At 40.3% G+C, this 19,341-nt stretch overlaps 6 non-coding genes across 6 annotated transcripts; all 6 read left to right on the top strand.

The window, feature by feature from the left end:
- Positions 1–374: 374 nt before the first annotated feature.
- Positions 375–439, top strand: LOC132647393 (small nucleolar RNA SNORD109A). The gene has a single exon (XR_009585761.1). It is a non-coding gene; the product is annotated as a small nucleolar RNA SNORD109A (small nucleolar RNA).
- Positions 440–5,492: 5,053 nt separating this feature from the next.
- Positions 5,493–5,557, top strand: LOC132647414 (small nucleolar RNA SNORD109A). The gene has a single exon (XR_009585782.1). It is a non-coding gene; the product is annotated as a small nucleolar RNA SNORD109A (small nucleolar RNA).
- A 3,466-nt stretch (positions 5,558–9,023) lies between these two features.
- On the top strand, positions 9,024–9,088 carry LOC132647439 (small nucleolar RNA SNORD109A). Its single transcript, XR_009585807.1, has one exon. It is a non-coding gene; the product is annotated as a small nucleolar RNA SNORD109A (small nucleolar RNA).
- Positions 9,089–11,460: 2,372 nt separating this feature from the next.
- Positions 11,461–11,525, top strand: LOC132647382 (small nucleolar RNA SNORD109A). Its single transcript, XR_009585750.1, has one exon. It is a non-coding gene; the product is annotated as a small nucleolar RNA SNORD109A (small nucleolar RNA).
- A 3,412-nt stretch (positions 11,526–14,937) lies between these two features.
- Positions 14,938–15,002, top strand: LOC132647762 (small nucleolar RNA SNORD109A). The gene has a single exon (XR_009586105.1). It is a non-coding gene; the product is annotated as a small nucleolar RNA SNORD109A (small nucleolar RNA).
- Positions 15,003–18,493: 3,491 nt separating this feature from the next.
- Positions 18,494–18,558, top strand: LOC132647374 (small nucleolar RNA SNORD109A). Its single transcript, XR_009585742.1, has one exon. It is a non-coding gene; the product is annotated as a small nucleolar RNA SNORD109A (small nucleolar RNA).
- Positions 18,559–19,341: the final 783 nt, after the last annotated feature.

The following is a 19,341-nucleotide window of genomic DNA, read 5'->3' as shown; positions in this document are numbered from 1 at the left end:
AACCACAAATTAGAAGGTTTACTAAAGGTTATTTAAAAAGGAAAAATGGCATTTTTCATAACTGATTGCTTTGCCCTATTCACACAAAAATCTCTGTTGTAAGGACTCAGTTGGTAAGCACAGGGAAAATACACAGGGACCCAAATTTGGGTCAGTGACAGCCTCCAAATGCAAAATTATGACATTTTTTTTTCATATGGTATCAAAGGCGAAAGGCTGTTTAATCCTGTCCTCTGTGTTTCCCCACCACCTTTGACAGAATGAGCTACATGCCTCCTGCACAGTTTTGAACTTCCTTGTCAAGGTCCAGGAGTCAAGCTCTCTGGGGTTTCACTTGGTAGGTGAAAAATCATGTGTTGAGTGAAGGCCTTTCTGGATCTATGATGACAACAGGTATCTGAGGACGTTGACTGACTTGAACAGATGGGATCTAAGGTCCAGATATGAGGTCCTTGTGAGACCCATGAGGATTTCAGAGCCTGCCTGGCACTCTTCCCTCTTCAGAGAGGATGAGAACTCTGAAGTTTGGCATCAGATTCTGATATTTGTAGGAAAAGAGTCTCAAAGCAGTACCCAAACTTGGTTTGATACTTTCTTCATTGCTTTCTATTTTCAAAGAGATTGAAATGATTCCAAGTGATAGGGAGACAGCCTTTATTATATGAGTAGGCACATATATTAGGTAGAGATGACTGTAGGTGCAAATGACGTAGTCAAGAAATATCTAAGAATTGATAAATTCAAATGTGCTGCTCATTCCTAGTCTCAGTCAACGTACCCTGGCACATATGTGGTGAAGTGTCAGGAGGGGATGTTATGGCTCATGCCAGTAGTCCCAAGAATATTTGAGGACAATGACTGCCCTCGCCCTTTACACAAATTTGTGTAGAGGCTGAAGTATCCCCACTATTTCCAGGATCATTCAATTTATATAGAGGGAAAATTGAAATGGTCTTTCCTCTTGGAGGCTGGGTAAATTCTAGATAACAATGACTAGGTGATAAGCCAGGGCACCTGTTTAAGACATTCCCTAGTTTTTTTGGTGTTCATCAATTATGTCTTAGCTGCCACTGTCTTCCAGAGCATGTTGTGTTTACCTATCTCTCCCTCTCATAGAAAGCATCTCAGTTGATGCATCGTGAGAAATGAAAATTGGGTTTTGCTTTCTGTTATTTGTTGTTGTTGTTTCTGTTTCCCTCCTGTTTACATTCACAATCTTATTGCCACTCTCACACAGATGCAAAGCATCTCTTCTAATATAATTTGCGTGTTACTTAAGACCTATGAAAACAACTATCCTAGAACTTATTGGCACAGGAGACAACTTCCTGAACAGAACACCAACAGCACAGGCTTTAAGAACAACAATCAATAAATGGGAACTCATGAAACTGAAAAGCTCCTGTAAAGCAAAGGACACAGTCATCAAAATAAAACGACTGCCGACAGATTGGGAAAGAATCTTCACTAACCCTTTATCTGACAGAGGACTAATATCCAGTATATACAAAGAACTAAAGAAGCTGAAAAGCAGCAAACCAAGTAATCCAATTAAAAAACAGAGCTAAACAGAGAATTCTCGACAAAGGAATATCGATTGGCAGAGAAACACTTAAAGAAATGCTCATCCTCATTAGCCATCAGGGGAATGCAAATCAAAATGATCCTGAGATATCACGTTACACCCATCAGAATGGCCGAGATGAAAAACTCAAGTGACAACACATGCTGGAGAGGTTGTGGAGAAAGGGGAACTCTCCTCCACTGCTGGTGGGAATGTAAACTGGTACAACCACTCTGGAAAGCTATCTGGCGCTTTCTAAGACAATTAGGAATAGCACTTCCTCAAAACACAGCCATACCACTGCTAGGTATATACCCAAAGTTTGCTCAAGTACACAAAAGGGATACTTGCTCAACTATGTTTATAGCAGCTTTATTTTAATAGCCAGAACCTGGAAACAACCCAGTTGTCCATCAACGGAAGAATGGGTACAGAAATTGTGGCATTTCTACACAATGGAATACTACTCAGCAATCAAAAAGGAGGAAATCATGGAATTTTCAGACAAATGGTGGGATCAAGAAAAGATCATTCTGAGTGAAATATCCCAGAAGGAGAAAGATAAACATGGTATATACTCACTTATATAGACCTATAAGATATGATAAACATAATGAAATCTATACACCTAAAAAAGATAAACAAGAGAGTGGACATGGGGTAATATAATCAATCCTCATTTAGAAAGATAGATGGGATGTGCATTGCACATATGACAGGAGTCTACCAAGCACATCTGAAAGACTCTAAGTAGCAGTGTTTTCAAAGGAAAGACTCATGACCAAAACTTTGGCAGAGTACAGCAAATCATAAGAAAGAAGGGGAGTTAGTCTGATGGGGAAAGGATAGGAGCTCCACAAGGACCAAATATATCTGGGCACAGGGTCTTTTCTGAGACTGACATTCAACCAAGGACCATGTATGGATATAACCTAGAACCTCCACTCAGATGTAGCATGTGGTAGCTCAGTAACAAATTAGTTTCCCAAAGTGAGGGGAACAAGGACTATTTCTAACACGAACTCAAAGACTGGCTCTTTGGGCTCCTCAACCCCAAGGGAGGAGCAGTCTTGTTGGGGCACAGAGGAGGGCTTTGCAGCCAGTACTAAAGATATCTGATAAAACAGGATCAGATGAATCGGGAGGAGGTCCCCCCCCCCCGTCAGTGGACTTGGAAAGGAGCACAGTGGAGATGAAGGAGGGAGGGAGGGACTGGGACGGAATGAGGGATCAGGACACGGCTGGGATATAGAGTTAATAAAATGTAACTGATAAGAAAAAAAGAAAAGAAAACAGCTATTCCTTTAAAAAACAAAACAAAACAAAATTTTCTAAAGAACATATTGCCAGCAGGTAGACCCATAGTCCTGGTATAGGAGCAGACATACTAACTCTCCAATGAAACAAAAAAGAACAACATATTTATTCTTCTTAATATCCTCATGAAGAACAGCATTAATTCAGAACGGACACATATATATCTTACTACTAACAGACTTTTAGGAAACAAGAGGATAAGACTCTTGGTAGCATTTGCTGGATAAACAATTTCTAAAGCCATGGGTGAAGCATTGAATATTCAATCAAGGACATCGTGTAAGATCAGATGTGTAGTACAACATAATCAGTAGAAAGCAACCCAGGATTGTTTGACCATGGGCTAGTCAGTTAGTGCGTAGAAAAGGTCTTCATTTCATCAGATTTAACCTGAAGCATGGTAGATGATTCCAATGCTCTTCCCAGTGGAAGACTTGAGTTCCAGGAATTGAGACATGGTAACATACATGTAGACATAAAGGCACCATTGGATTCCCCTCTCTTCCAAGATGAGGTTGCAGGGGAGGGAAGAAATCTGAAGTCAATTATTGAACACCCTTTGGGATAAACAAGGAGAGAATTCCATGCACAGAGGACAAATTTCAATGACACCCTGAAATCTCAAAGATACAATAGGGCCTACCCACTTTCACCTCTGTGCAACTTGTTGGTGCTGACTTTGAGAAACGAGAATTTAAGAATGACAATACTGCAATGCTATAGGAAATGCCTCTTCTTTGCTTTGTGCAACATCACCCCTGCCCACTGAGAAGCGTCCACATTGTGTAGGCTGGTGCTGTTAAAGTTGCACTCACAGACAGCTTTAGAGGAAGACATCAGAAGAGGGGAAGTCCTTAACATACTGGCTAAACTCTGAGGGGATTGGAGGAGAGGAAATGAATTCAATAGTTGGTTCAGGGAAAGACTGAATGGCTGGCAGACTTGTAGGTCAGAACACATTAGGAAGTCAATATTGCCTAGACACATTTCCTTTTCTGATAACATTCATACTTATTATGTTGCAGGCTAAAACTTGGAGAGGTGCTTCCCTTTTGGCACAACAGGTAAGCAGTGACTCAACTTCCAATGATGTGTTTTGTTTGTAGTCAGGCTGCAGTCTCGGGCTGACTAAATATTTACCTACTGTGTACTTCTAGGGATGAGATTAATATAACATCCCTCTCATGGCTAAACACCCTAGGTTTCATATTGCCTCTTGTTGGGAACACTTGTTATGACCCTGGCATTGTAGGGGTCTTAGCTAGGTAGTCCCAACCCCAGGAAGTGACAAGGATACTACCCAATACCATTGCTGTGTTGAGTTGCATTTTGAAAACCAAAAGGTGGGTGAAGTTATTGGCATATTAATTTTCATTTGAAGCAACCATTTGAAGCTTCCAATTCTAAATAATTTATCAGAAATACTAAGAAAAGTCTGCTCCCAGCTCCTTCCATTATTGACATTCAAGCTCAAAGAATTAAACTCTTATTTCTGTCCTGACAGATGAGGAACCCAAAGGAAGATGATAGGGTGTTAGGAGTCGAGGCAACTAGATACAGAACAATAACCCTCACAAATTTCATACATCCTTGATCCTCTGGTGTGGATGCTAAGAGAGCAACCCATGTGTTTCCATGTCCTTGTAAGTAGCATGGAATCTTGCAATCTTGCCCTCTAAAATTCAGGTGAATTGCCATAAAGTTTTCACAGCCCCAAACAAAGTTGACAATGAACCATAATTATTCTTCTTTACAAATGATTATGTTGAGTCAGAAATCTAGTTGTCCATTGTCAGAAAATAATAAACAAATAAACAAACAAAAACTGAACAATAGTTTTCTTATCAAATGCAATACCTTACTTGATCTTGGAAACTGAGTGATTTTTAGTTCATTTGAAGAAACATGACATGAGAGGTGATAAGAAGAGCAATGTTCACGAGTCAGGCACACAGAACCCAGCTCCTGTCCCAGTCAATGTCCTGTGGGATACCTGGTGATGTATATGGACCATAATGTAGTATGCCTTGTGCGTTCCTTTTTGTTGTCCAAGGAAATATGGAAGGAGCTGGTAGTCATGCGACATACATCACAAAATCCTCCAGAGCATTGACAATTGTAGGACAACTGGAAGGCTCAATACTGGGCACTGTAAGACAGAGAGGAACATACAGGGAAAACAGGGAACAAGAGGAGGAATCCTAAAGGGGGGTAAAGAGGAAGAGCATAGAATGAAAACCGCAAATTAGGATGTTGAAAAAATCTTATCTAGATAGGAACAAAGTCATTTTGCTTACTTGAATGTTTTCTCTATTCTTACCAAAATCTCTGTTGTAAAGATTGAGTACATAAGTTCAGGGAACATTCACAGATACCAGATTTGGGGCCAGTGACACCCACCAAATGCAATGTTTTGACCTTTATTTTTCTCATATGGGGTCAAAGGGGAAAGGCTCTTTAATCCTGTCCTCTGTGTTTCCCCACCACCTTTGACAGAAGGAGCTACATGCCTCCTGCACAGTTATGAACTTCCTTGTCAAGGCCCAGGAGTCTAGCTCTCTGGGGTTTCACTTGGTAGGTGAAAACTCATGTGTTGAGCAAAGGCCTTTCTGGATCTATGATGACAACAGGTATCTGAGGACGTTGACTGACTTGAACAGATGCGATCTGAAGTCCAGATATGAGGTCCTCGTGAGACCCATGAGGATTTCATAACCTGCCTGGCATTCTTCCTTCTTTAGAGAGGATGAGAACTATGCAGTTTGGCATCAGATTCTGAGATTTTTCGAAAAAAGCCTCATAACAGTACCCATACTTGTTTTGATACATTCTTCATTGCTTTCTATTTTTAAAGAGATTGAAATGATTCCAAGTGATAGGGAGACAGCCTTTATTATAGGTGTAGGCACATATATCAGGTAGAGATGACTGTAGGTGCAAATGGCGTACTCAAAAATATCTAAGAACTGATGAATTCAAACGTGTTGCTCATTCCTATTCTCAGGCGATGTACCCTGGCACATACGTGGTAGAGTGTCAGTAGGAGATGTTATGGCTCATGCCAGTAGTCCCAAGAATGTTTGAGGACAATGACTGCCCTCGCCCTTTACCCAAATTTGAGTACAGGCTGACATATAACAAATATTTCCAGTATCATTCAATTCATACATAGGGAAAATTGAAATGCTCTTTCCTGTTGGAGGCTGGGTAAATTCTGGATAATAATGGCTAGGTGATAAGCCAGGGCACCTGTTTGAGACATTCCCTAGTGTTATTGGTGTTCATCAATTATGTCTTAGCTGCCAAAATCTTTCAGAGCATGTTGTGTTTATCTAACTCTCCATCTCATGGAAACCATCTCGGTTGATCCAACATGAGAAATGACAATTGTGTTTTGCTTTCTGTTATTTGTTGTTGTTGTTTCTGTTTTCCTCCTGGGTACATTCATCCTCTTATTACAGCTCTCACACAGATCCAAAGCATCTCTTCCAACAAAATTTGCATGTTAGGCAAGATGTATGAAAACAACTATTCCTTTAAAAAACAAAGGAAAATATTTCTAAAGAACATGTTGCTAGCAGGTAGACCCTCTGTCCTGCTAATGGAGCAGACTCGCTAACTCTCCAATGAAACAAGAAAGAACCACCCACTGAATCTTCTTAATATCCTCATGTAGAACACAATTAATTCAGAACTGACACATATATATGTTACTACTAACACACTTTTAGGAAGCAGGAGCATAGGGCTCTTGATAGCAGTTGCTGGATACACAATTTCTAAAGCCATGGTTGAAGCATTGACTATCCAATCAAGGATGTCGTGTAAGATAAGATGTGTAGTACAACAGACAACATACTCAATAAAAAGCAACCCATGAGTGTTTGACCACGGGCTAGTAAGTTAGTGCATAGAAAACATCTCCTTTTCATCAGATTTTACCTGAAACATGGTAGATGATTTCAATGCTCTTCCAAATGGAAGAATTGAGTTCCATGAATCGAGACATGGTAATGTACATTTAGACAAAAAGGCACCTTTGGATTCTCCTCTCTTCCAAGATGAGGTTGCATATCAGGGAAGAAATATAAAGTCAATTATGGAACACTCTGTTGGATAAACAAGGAGAGAATTCCATGCACAGAGGACAAATATCAATAACACCCTGAAATCTCAAAGATACAATAGGGCCTGCCCATTTTCACCTCTGTGCAAGTTGTTGGTGCTGACTTTGGGAAACGCGGATATAAGAATGACAATACTGTAATGCTATAGGCAGTGCCTCTTCTTTGCTTTGTGCAACTTCCTCCCTGCCCATTGAGTCATGTCCACACCGTGTCTGCTGGCAGTAGTAAAGATGCTCTCACAGACCGCTTTAGTGGAAGCCATCAGAAGAAGATAAATCCTTGCCACACTGGCTAAACTCTGAGGGGATTAAAGGGGAGGAAATGAATTCAATAGTTGGTTCTGGGAAAGACTAAATGACTGGCAGACTTGAAGGTCGTGACACATTAGGAAGTGAAGGTTGCCTAGACGCATTTCCTTTTCTGATAACCTTCATACTTATTATGTTGTAGGCTAAATCGTGGAGAGGTGCTTCCCTTCTGGCAGGACAGGTAAGCAGTGACTCTGCTTCCCATGATGTGTTTTGTTTGTAGGCAGGCTGCAGTCTCGGCTGACTAAATATTTACCTACTGTGTACTTCTAGGGATGAGATTAATATGAAGTCCCTCTCATGGCTAAACACCCTAGGCTTCATCTTGCCTCTTGCTGGTAGAACACTTGCTATGGCCCTGGCATTTTAGGCGTCTTAGCTAGGTAGTCCCATCCCAAGCAAGTGACAAGGATATTACCTAATACCATTGCTATGTTGAGGTGCATTTGGAAAACCAACAGTTGGTTGAAGTTATTGGCATATTTGACTTTCGTTTGAAGCTACCATGTGAAGCTTCGACATTCAAGCTCAAAGAATTAAACTCTTATTTCTGCCCTGACAGGTGTGGAATCCAAAGGAAAATGATAGGGTGTTAGGTGTCTAGGCCCCTAGAGCACAGCACAGTAACCCTTAGAAATTTCATCTATCCTTGATCCTCTGGCGTGGATGCTAAGAGAGAAACCCATGAATTTTCACGTCCTTTTAAGTAGCATGGAATCTTGCAATCTTAGCCTCTAAAATTCAGGTGAATTGCCATAAAGTTTTCACAGCCCCAAACAAAGTTGACAATGAACCATAATTATTATTCTTTACAAATGATTATGTTGAGCCAGAAATCTAGTTGTCCATTGTCAGAAAATAAAAAGAAACACACAAACACACACACACACACACACACACACACACAAAAAAAAAAAAAAAACCGAAGAATACTTTTGGTATTAAATGCAATGCCTTCCTTGATCTTGGAAACTGGAAAGTTTTAAGTTCATTTGAAGAAACATGACATGAGATGTGATAAGAAGAGCAGGTTCAAGAGTCAGGCAGACAGAACCCAACTCCTGTCCCTGTCAATGTCCTGTGGGATACCTGGTAATGTATATGGACCAAAATGTAGCTTGGCCTGTGCGTTCCCTTTTGTTGTCCAAGGAAATATGGAAGGAGCTGATGGTCATGCGACATACATCACAAAATCCTCCAGAGCATTGACAATTGCAGGACAACTGGAAGGCTCAATACTGGGCACTATAAGATGGAGAGGAACATACATGGAAGACAGGGGACAGGAGGATATATCCTAAAGGAGGGTAAAGAGGAAGAGCATAGAATCAAAACCGCAAATTAGGATGTTGAAAAAATCTTATCTAGATAGGAACAAAGTCATTTTGCTTACTTGAATGTTTTCTCTATTCTTACCAAAATCTCTGTTGTAAAGGTTGAGTACATAAGTTCAGGGAACATTCACAGTTACCTGATTTGGGGCCAGTGACACCCACCAAATGCAATGTTTTGACCTCTATTTTTCTTATATGGTGTCAAAGGGGAAAGGCTCTTTAATCCTGTCCTCTGTGTTTCCCCACCACCTTTGACGGAATGAGCTACATGCCTCCTGCACAGTTTTGAACTTCCTTGTCAAGGCCCAGGAGTCTAGCTCTCTGGGGTTTCACTTGGTAGGTGAAAACTCATGTGTTGAGCGAAGGCCTTTCTGGATCTATGATGACAGCAGGTATCTGAGGACGTTGACTTACTTGAACAGATGCGATCTGAGGTCTAGATATGAGGTCCTCGTGAGACCCATGAGGATTTCAGAGCCTGCCTGGCACTTTTCCCTCTTCAGAGAGGATGAGAACTGTGCAGTTTGGCATCAGATTCTTAGATTTTTCGAAAAAAGCCTCATAAGAGTACCCATACTTGGATTGATACATTTTTCATTGCTTTATATTTTCAAAATGAATGAAATGATTGCAAGTGATAGGGAGACAGCCTTTTCTATAGGAGTAGGCACATATATCAGGTAGAGATGACTGTAGGTGCAAATGACGTACTCAAAAAATATCTAAGATCTGATGAATTCGAACGTGCTGCTCATTCCTAGTCTTGGTCGATGTGCCCTTGCACATATGTGGTAAAGTGTCAGGAGGGGATGTTATGGCTCGTGCCAGTAGTCCCAACAATATTGGAGGACAATGACTGCCCTCGCCCTTTACCCAAAGTTGTGTAAAGGCTGACGTATAACAAATAATTCCAGGATCATTCAATTTATATAGAGGGAAAATTGAAATGGTCTTTCCTGTTGGAGGCTGGGTAAATTCTAGATAATAATGGCTAGGTGAGAAGCCAGGGCACCTGTTGGAGATATTCCCTAGTTTTATTGGTGTTCATCATTTATGTCTTAGCTGCCAAAATCTTCCAGAGCATGTTGTGTTTACCTATCTCTCTCCTGCATGGAAACCATCGCGGTTGATCCATCATGAGAAATGACAATTGGGTTTTGCTTTGTGTTATTTGTTGTCGTTTTTGTTTTCCTCCTGGGTACATTCACCCTCTTATTGCTGCTCACACATAGATGCAAAGCATCTCTTGTAACAAAATTTGCATGCTACCCAAGATCTATGAAAACAACTATTCCTTTGAAAAACAAAGGAAAAAGATTTCTAAAGAATATGTTGCTAGCAGGTAGACACACAGTCCTGGTAATGGAGCAGACACGGCAACTCTCCAATGAAACAAGAAAGAAAAACACACTGAATCTTCTTAATATCCTCATGAAGAACACAATTATTTCAGAATTGACACATATGTATTTTACTACTAAGAGACTATTAGGAAGCAGGAGCATAGGGCTCTTGGTAGCACTTGATGGATACACAATTTCTAAAGCCATGGGTGAAGCATTGAATATCCAATCAAGGACATCGTGTAAGATCAGTTGTGTAGTACAACAGACAACATACACAATAGAAAGCAACCCAAGAGTGTTTGACCACGGTTTAGTCAGTTAGTTAAACTGACTAGAATTAAACTCTTATTTCTGTCCTGACAGGTGCGGAACCCAAAGGAAGTTGATAGGTTGTTAGGAGTCTAGGCACCTAGAGCACAGACAGTAAGCCTCACGAATTTCAAACATCCTGATCCTTTGATGTGGATGCTAAGAGAGCAACAAATGCGTGTTCCCATGCTTGTAAGTAGCATGGAATCTTGCAATCTTATCTTCTAAAATTCACGTGAATTTCCTCATGTTTCGCAACTCCAAATAGAGCTGACAATGAGCCATAATTATTCTTCGTTACAAATGATTATGATGAGCCAGAAATCTACTTGGCCATTGTCAGAAAATTATAAACAAATAAAGAAACAAAAACCAAACAATCGTTTTCATATGAAATGCAATGCCTTACTTGATCTTGGAAACTGGGTGGTTTTGAGTTCATTTGAAGAAACATGACATGAGAGGTGATAAGAAGAGCAGGTTCAGGAATCAGGCATACAGAAGCCAACTCCTGTCCCTATCAATGTCCTGTGGGATACCTGGTGATGTATATGGACCATAATGTAGCTTGGCCTGTGCATTCCTTTTTGTTGTCCAAGGAAATATGGAAGGAGCTGGTGGTCATGCGACATACATCACAAAATCCTCCAGCGCATTGACAATTGCAGGACAACTGGAAGGCTCAATACTGGGCACTGTAAACAGAAAGGAACATACATGGAAGACAGGGAACAGGAGGAGGAATCCTAAAGTAGGGTAAAGAGGAAGAGCATAGAATCAAAACCGCAAATTAGGATGTTGAAAAAATCTTATCTAGATAGGAACAAAGTCATTTTGCTTACTTGAATGTTTTCTCTATTCTTACCAAAATCTCTATTTTAAAGATTGAGTATATAAGTTCAGGGAACATTCACAGGTACCCGATTTGGGACCAGTGACACCCACCAAATGCAATGTTTTGACCTTTATTTTTTCATATGGTGTCAAAGGGGAAAGGCTCTTTAATCCTGTCCTCTGTGTTTCCCCACCACCTTTGACAGAATGAGCTACATGTCTCCTGCACAGTTTTGAACTTCCTTGTCAAGGCGCAGGAGTCTAGCTCTCTGGGGTTTCACTTGGTAGGTGAAAACTCATGTGTTGAGCAAAGGCCTTTCTGGATCTATGATGACAACAGGTATCTGAGGACATTGACTGACTTGAACAGATGAGATCTGAGGTCCAGATATGAGGTCGTCATGATACACATGAGGATTTCAGAGCCTGCCTGGCACTCTTCCTTCTTCAGAGATGATGAGAACTGTACAATTTGGTATCACATTCTAAGATTTTTTGAAAAAAGCCACAAAACAGTACCCGTACTTGGTTTGATATATTCTTCATTGCTTTCTATTTTCAAAGAGATTGAAATGATTCCAAGTGATAGGGAGACAACCTTTATTATATGAGTAGGCACATATATCAGGTAGAGATGACTGTAGGTGCAAATGACGTACTCAAAAATATCTAAGAAATGATGAATTTGAAGCTGCTGCTCATTCTTAGTCTCAATCGATGTAGCCTTGTACATATGTGGTAAAGTGTCAGGAGGGGATGTTATGGCTCATTCCAGAAGTCCCAAGAATATTTCAGGACAATGACTGCCCTCGTCTCTTACCCAAATTTGTGTAGAGCCTGAGGAATAACAAATAATTGCATGATCCTTCAATTTATATAGAGGGAAAATTGAAATGGTCTTTCCTGTTGGAGGCTGGGTAAATTCTAGATAATAATGTCTAGGGGATAAGCCAGGGCACCTGTTTGAGACATTCTCTAGTTTTATTCATGTTCATCAATTATGTCTTAGCTGCCAAAATCTTCCAGAGCATGTTGTGTTTACCTATCTCTCTCCCGCATCGAAACCATCCCGGTTGATCCATCATGAGAAATGACAATTGGGTTTTGCTTTTGTTATTTGTTGTTGTTTCTGTTTTCTTCCTGGGTACATTCACCCTCTTATTGCTGCTCACACAGATGCAAAGCATCTCTTGTAACAAAATTTGCGTGCTACCCAATATCTATGAAAACAACTATTCCTTTGATAAACAAAGGAAAAATATTTCTAAAGAACATGTTGCTAGCGGGAAGACCCACAGTCCTGGTAATGGAGCAGACATGGTAACTCTCCAATGAAACAAGAAAGAACCACACACTGAAACTTCTAAATATCCTCATGAAGAACAGAATTAATTCAGAACTGACACATATGTATTTTACTACTAAGAGACTATTAGGAAGCAGGAGCATAGGGCTCTTGGTAGCACTTGATGGATACACAATTTCTAAAGCCATGGGTGAAGCATTGAATATCCAATCAAGGACATCGTGTTAGATCAGATGTGTAGTACAACAGACAACATACACAATAGAAAGCAACCCAAGCGTGTTTGACCACGGTCTATTCAGTTAGTTAAACTGACTAGAATTGAACTCTTATTTCTGTCCTGACAGGTGCGGAACCCAAAGGAAGATGATAGGTTGTTAGGAGTCTAGGCATCTAGCGCACAGACAATAAGCCTCACGAATTTCAAACATCCTTGATCCTCTGGTGTGGATGCTAAGAGAGCAACAAATGCGTGTTCACGTCCTTGTAAGTAGCATGGAATCTTGCAATCTTTTTTTTTTTGAGACTCCATTTTATTTGTGGAAAAACAATCAACTTTTATATAAACATAATCAGACATGGGTCTGAGAAAATAGCCACCTGTGGGATCTGTCAGCTCGTGGAACCCTCAGAAAGTGTCCAGAGGCTGGGTGGCTGTCTTTGGTGCTCTGGACTCACAGCACGTTTCATTGTGGTGCAGAAGACTCAAGGTGGTGACCTCAGAGCCAAAGGGCTGCAGCCCTGCCAGTAACAGTAAAGCTCCCTTTCCCTCTGAGGTTTTAGCATCAGCCACAGCTGTTAATCTGCTATCGGTTTTGTCTGTCTATCCCCCATATTTATTCAAGCATGGCTGAAGAAGCCACACATGGAGTTTCAAATCAAAAGTTCAGCTCTGGTATATAAAACATTAGCAACTTAAAAATTTTTACAAATGCTTCTGGGATTCAAAGTGTTGAGATTCTCTGCAACCTCAGCTATCCAACCAAACTATGGTGGTTCATTTGATGCCACAATCTTTCTATATCTATTGTTATTATTATTATTATTATTATTATTATTATTTTAGGAGAACTCTGTGAATGACATTACATTATAAAGCATGCCTGAAAAATGGAGCCCCATGATTTTATCTAAGAACTTTCCCAAGTAACTCTATCATATAAGATTCTGGAAAATTATGTCCTCCAGGAAGCGGGATGGGAATCTTGCAATCTTATCTTCTAAAATTGACGTGAATTGCCTTATATTTTCGCAGCCCAAATAGAGCTGACAATTAACCATAATTATTCTTCTTTACCAAATGATTATGTTGAGCCAGAAATCTAGTTGTCCATTGTCAGAAAATTATAAACAAATAAACAAACAAAAACTGAACAATCGTTTTCTTATCAAATGCAATGCCTTACTTGATCTTGCAAACTGGGTGGTTTTGAGTTCATTTGAAGAAACATGACTTTCTTTTGAAGCTACCATTGAAGCTTAAAATTCTAAATAATATATCCAGAAGTACTAAGAAAAGCCTTCTCCCAGCTCCTTCCCTTATCGACATTCAAGCTCAAAGAATTAAACTCTTATTTCTGCCCTGACAGGTGTGGAACCCAAAGGACGATGATAAGGTGTTAGGAGTCTAGACCCCTAGAGCACAGAACAATAACCCTCACAAATTTCATCTATCCTTGATCCTCTGGCGTGGATACTAAGAGAGCAACCAAATGCGTTTTCACGTCCTTGTAAGTAGCATGGAAACTTGCAATCTTGCCCTCTACATTCAGGTTAATTGCCAAAAAGTTTTCGCAGCCCCAAACACAGCTGACAATGAACCATAATTATTCTTCTTCATAAAAGATTATGGATTATGTTGAGCCAGAAATGTAGTTGTCCATTGTCAGAAAAAAAAAAAAAAACAAAGAATATTTTTGGTATTAAATGCAATGTCTTTAATGGAAGGAGCAGGTGGTCATGCGACATACATCACAAAATCCTCCAGCGCATTGACAATTGCAGGACAACTGGAAGGCTCAATACTGGGCACTGTAAGATGGAGAGGAACATACATGGAAGACAGGGAACAGGAGGAGGAATCCTAAAGGAGGGTAAAGAGGAAGAGCATAAAATCAAACCACAAATTAGGATGTTGAAAAAATCTTATCTAGATAGGAACAAAGGCATTTTGCTTACTTGAATGTTTTCTCTATTCTTACCAAAATCTCTGTTGTAAAGATTAAGTACATAAGTTCAGGGAACATTCACAGCTACCCGATTTGGGGCCAGTGACACCCACCAAATGCAATGTTTTGACCTTTATTTTTCTCATATGGGGTCAAAGGGGAAAGGCTCTTTAATCCTGTCCTCTGTGTTTCCCCACCACCTTTGACAGAATGAGCTACATGCCTCTTGCACAGTTTTGAACTTCCTTGTCAAGGCCCAGGAGTCTAGCTCTCTGGGGTTTCACTTGGTAGGTGAAAATTCATGTGTTGAGCAAAGGCCGTTCTGGATCTATGATGACAACAGGTATCTGAGGACGTTGACTGACTTGAACAGATGCGATCTGAGGTCCAGATATGAGGCCCTCATGAGACTCAGGAGGATTTCAGAGCCTGCCTGGCACTCTTCCCTCTTCAAAGAGGATTAGAACTGTGCAGTTTGGCATCAGATTCTGAGATTTTTCGAAAAAAGCCTCATAACAGTACCCATACTTGGTTTGATACATTCTTCATTACATTCTATTTTCAAAGAGATTGAAATGATTCCAAGTGATAGGGAGACAAACTTTACTATAGGAGTAGGCACATATATCAGGTAGAGATGATTGTAGGTGCAAATGACGTACTCAAAAAATATCTAAGAACTGATGAATTCGAACGTGCTGCTCATTCCTAGTCTTGGTCAATGTACCCTTGCATATATGTGGTAAAGTGTCAGGAGGGGATGTTACGGCTCATGCCAGTAGTCCCAAGAATATTGGAGGACAATGACTGCCTTCGCCCTTTACCCAAAGTTGTGTAAAGGCTGATGTATAACAAATAATTCCAGGATCATTCAATTTATATAGAGGGAAAATTGAAATGGTCTTTCCTGTTGGAGGCTGCGTAAATTCTAGATAATAATGGCTAGGTGAAAAGCCAGGGCACCTGTTTGAGATATTCCCAAGGTTTATTGGTGTTCATCAATTATGTCTTAGCTGCCAAAATCTTCCAGAACATGTTATGTTTACTTATCTCTCTCTCGCATGGAAACCATCTCATTTGATCCATCATGAGAAATGACATTTGGGCTTTGCTTCTCTGTTATTTGTTGTTGTTGTTTAGGTTTTCTTCCTGGGTACATTCATCCTCTTATTCTGCTCTCACACAGATGCAAAGCATCTCTTCTAACAAAATTTTCGTGTTACCCAAGATCTATTAAAATAACTATTCCTTTAAAAAACAAAGGAACGATATTTCTAAAGAACATGTTGCTAGCTGGTAGAACCAGAGTCCTGAAAATGGAGCAGACGTGCTAACTCTCCAATGAAACAAGAAAGAACCACACTCTAAAACTTCTTAATATCCTCATGCTGAACACAATTAATTCAGAACTGACACACATATATATGTATATCTTACTACTAACAGACTTTTAGAAAGCAGGAGCATAGGACTCTTGGTAACACTTGCTGGATACACAATTTCTAAAGCCATGGTTGAAGCTTGAATATCCAATCAAGGACATCATGTAATCTCAGATGTGTAGTACAACATACTCTATTAAAAAGCAACCCATGAGTATTTGACCACGTGCTAGTCAGTTAGTGCGTAGAAAACATCTTCTTTTCATCAGATTTAACCTGAAGCATGGTAGATGATTCCAACGCTCTTCCAAGTGGAAGACTTGAGTTCCATGAATCGAGACATGGTAACATACATGTAGACAAAAAGGCACCTTTGGATTCCCTTCTCTTCCAAGATGAGGTTGCATGGCAGGGAAGAAATCTAAAGTCAATTATGGAACACTCTTTTGGATAAACCAGGAGAGAATTCCATGCACAGAGGACAAATTTCAATGACACCCTGAAATCTCAAAGATACCATAGAGCTTACTGACTTTCACCTCTGTGCAACTTGGTCATTTTGACTTTGAGAAACGAGGAGTTAAGAATGACCATACTGCAATGCTATAGGCAGTGCCCCTTTTTTGCTTTGTCCAACTTCCTCGCTGCCCACTGAGTGGCGTCCACACTGTGCCTGCTGGCACTGGCAAAGATGCTCTCACAGACAGCTTCTGAGGAAGCCATCAGAAGAAGAGAAATCCTTGCCACAGTGGCTAAAATCTGAGGGGATTGGAAGGGAGGAAATGAATTCAATAGTTGGTTCTGGGAAAGACTGAACGGCTGGCAGACTTGAAGGTCGGGACACTTTAGAAAGTCAAGGTTGCCTAGACACATTTCCTTTTCTGATAACCTTCATACTTATTATGTTGCAGGCTAAAACTTGGAGAGGTGCTTCCCTTCTGGCAGGACAGGTAAGCAGTGACGCTGCTTCCCATGGTGTCTTTTGTTTGTAGGCAGGCTGCAGTCTCGGCTGACTAAATATTTACCTACTGTGTACCTCTAGAGATGAGATTTATTTTACGTCCCTCTCATGGCTAAACAACCTAGGCTTCATCTTGCCTCTTGCAGGTGGAACACTTGTTATGGCCCTGGCATTGTAGGAGACTTAGCTAGGTAGTCCCAACCCAAGCAAGTGACAAGGATACTACCTAATACCATTAGTATATTGAGGTGCATTTGGAAAACCAACAGTTCGGTGAAGTTATTGGCATATTTGACTTTCTTTTGAAGCTAGCATTGAAGCTTCCAATTCTAAATAATATATTCAGAAGTACTATTTTTAGCCTTCTCCCAGCTCCTTCCCTTATCGACATTCAAGCTCAAAGAATTAAACTCTTCTTTCTGCCCTGACAGGTGTGGAACCCAAAGATAGATGATAGGGTGTTAGGAGTCTAGACCCCTAGAGCACAGAACAATAACCCTCACAAACTGCATCTATCCTTGATCCTCTGGTGTGGATACTAAGAGAGAAACCTATGCGTTTTCTCGTCCTGGTAAGTAGCATGGAAATTTGAAATCTTGCCCTCTATAATTCAGGTGACTTGCCATAAAGTTTTCGTAGCCACAAACAGAGCTGACAATGAACTATAATTGTTCTTTTTATAAATAATTATGGATTATGTTGAGCCAGAAATGTAGTTGTCCATTGTCAGAAAAGAAACAAAAAACAAAAAACAAAGAATATTTTTGGTATTAAATGCAATGATTTCCTTCATCTAGGAAACTGGATGCTTTTGAGTTCATTTGAAGAAACATGACAAGAGAGGTGATAAGAAGAGAAGGTTCAGGAATCAGGAACACAGAACCCAACTCCTGTCCCTGTCAATATCCTGTGGGATACCTGGAAATGTATATGGACCAAAATGTAGCTTGGCTTGTGTGTTCCAATTTGTTGTCCAAGGAAATATGGAACGAGCTGGTGGTCATGTGACATACATCACAAAATCCTGCAGAGCATTGACAATTGCAGGACAACTGGAAGGCTCAATACTGGGCACTGTAAGATGGAGAGGAACATACATGGAAGACAGGGAACAGAAGGAGGAATACTAAAGGAGGGTATAGAAGAAGAGGCTAGAATCAAAACCGCATATTAAGATGTTAAAAAAAATCTTATCTAGATAGGAACAAAGTCATTTTGTTTACTTGAATGTTTTCTCTATTCTTACCAAAATCTCTGTTGTAAAGATTAAGTACATAAGTTCAGGGAACATTCACACGTACCCGATTTGGGGCCAGTGAAACGCACCAAATGCAATGTTTAGACAATTATTTTTCTCATATGGTGTCAAAAGGGAAAGTCTCTTTAATCCTGTCCTCTGTGTTTCCCCACCACCTTTGACAGAATGAGCTACATGCCTCCTGCACAGTTTTGAACTTCCTTGTCTAGGCGCAGGAGTCTAGCTCTCTGGGGTTTCACTTGGTAGGTGAAAACTCATGTGTTGAGCAAAGGCCGTTCTGGATCTATGATGACAACAGGTATCTGAGGACGTTGACTGACTTGAATATTTCAGATCTGAGGTCTAGATATGAGGCCCTCATGAGACTCAGGAGGATTTCAGAGCCTGCCTGGCACTCTTCCCTCTTCAGAGAGGATGAGAACTGTGCAGTTTGGCATCAGATTCTGAGATTTTTCGAAAAAAGCCTCATAACAGTACCCACACTTGGTTTGATACATTCTTCATTGCTTTCTATTTTCAAAGAGATTGAAATGATTCCAAGTGATAGGGAGACAGCCTTTACTATAGGAGTAGGCACATATATCAGGTAGAGATGACTGTAGGTGCAAATGCCATACTTAAAAAATATCTAAGAACTGATGAATTTGAACGTGCTGCTCATTCCTAGTCTTGGTCGATGAACCCTTGCATATATGTGGTAAAGTGTCAGGAGGGGATGTTACGGCTCATGCCAGTAGTCCCAAGAATATTGGAGGACAATGACTGCCCTCGCCCTTTACCCAAAGTTGTGTAAAGTCTGACGTATAACAAATAATTCCAGGATCATTCAATTTATATAGAGGGAAAATTGAAATGGACTTTCCTGTTGGAGGCTGGGTAAATTCTAGATAATAATGGCTAGGTGAAAAGCCAGGGCACCTGTTTGAGACATTCCCAAGGTTTATTGGTGTTCATCAATTATGTCTTAGCTGCCAAAATCTTCCAGAACATGTTATGTTTACCTATCTCTCTCTCGCATGGAAACCATTTCATTTGATCCATCATGAGAAATGACATTTGGGCTTTGCTTCTCTGTTATTTGTTGTTGATGTTTAGGTTTTCTTCCTGGGTACATTAATCCTCTTATT

This window comes from Meriones unguiculatus, chromosome 14 (genome assembly GCF_030254825.1).
Source record: "Meriones unguiculatus strain TT.TT164.6M chromosome 14, Bangor_MerUng_6.1, whole genome shotgun sequence".
NCBI lineage: Eukaryota > Metazoa > Chordata > Mammalia > Rodentia > Muridae > Meriones > Meriones unguiculatus.
This window is presented reverse-complemented; position numbering and strand designations above follow the sequence as displayed.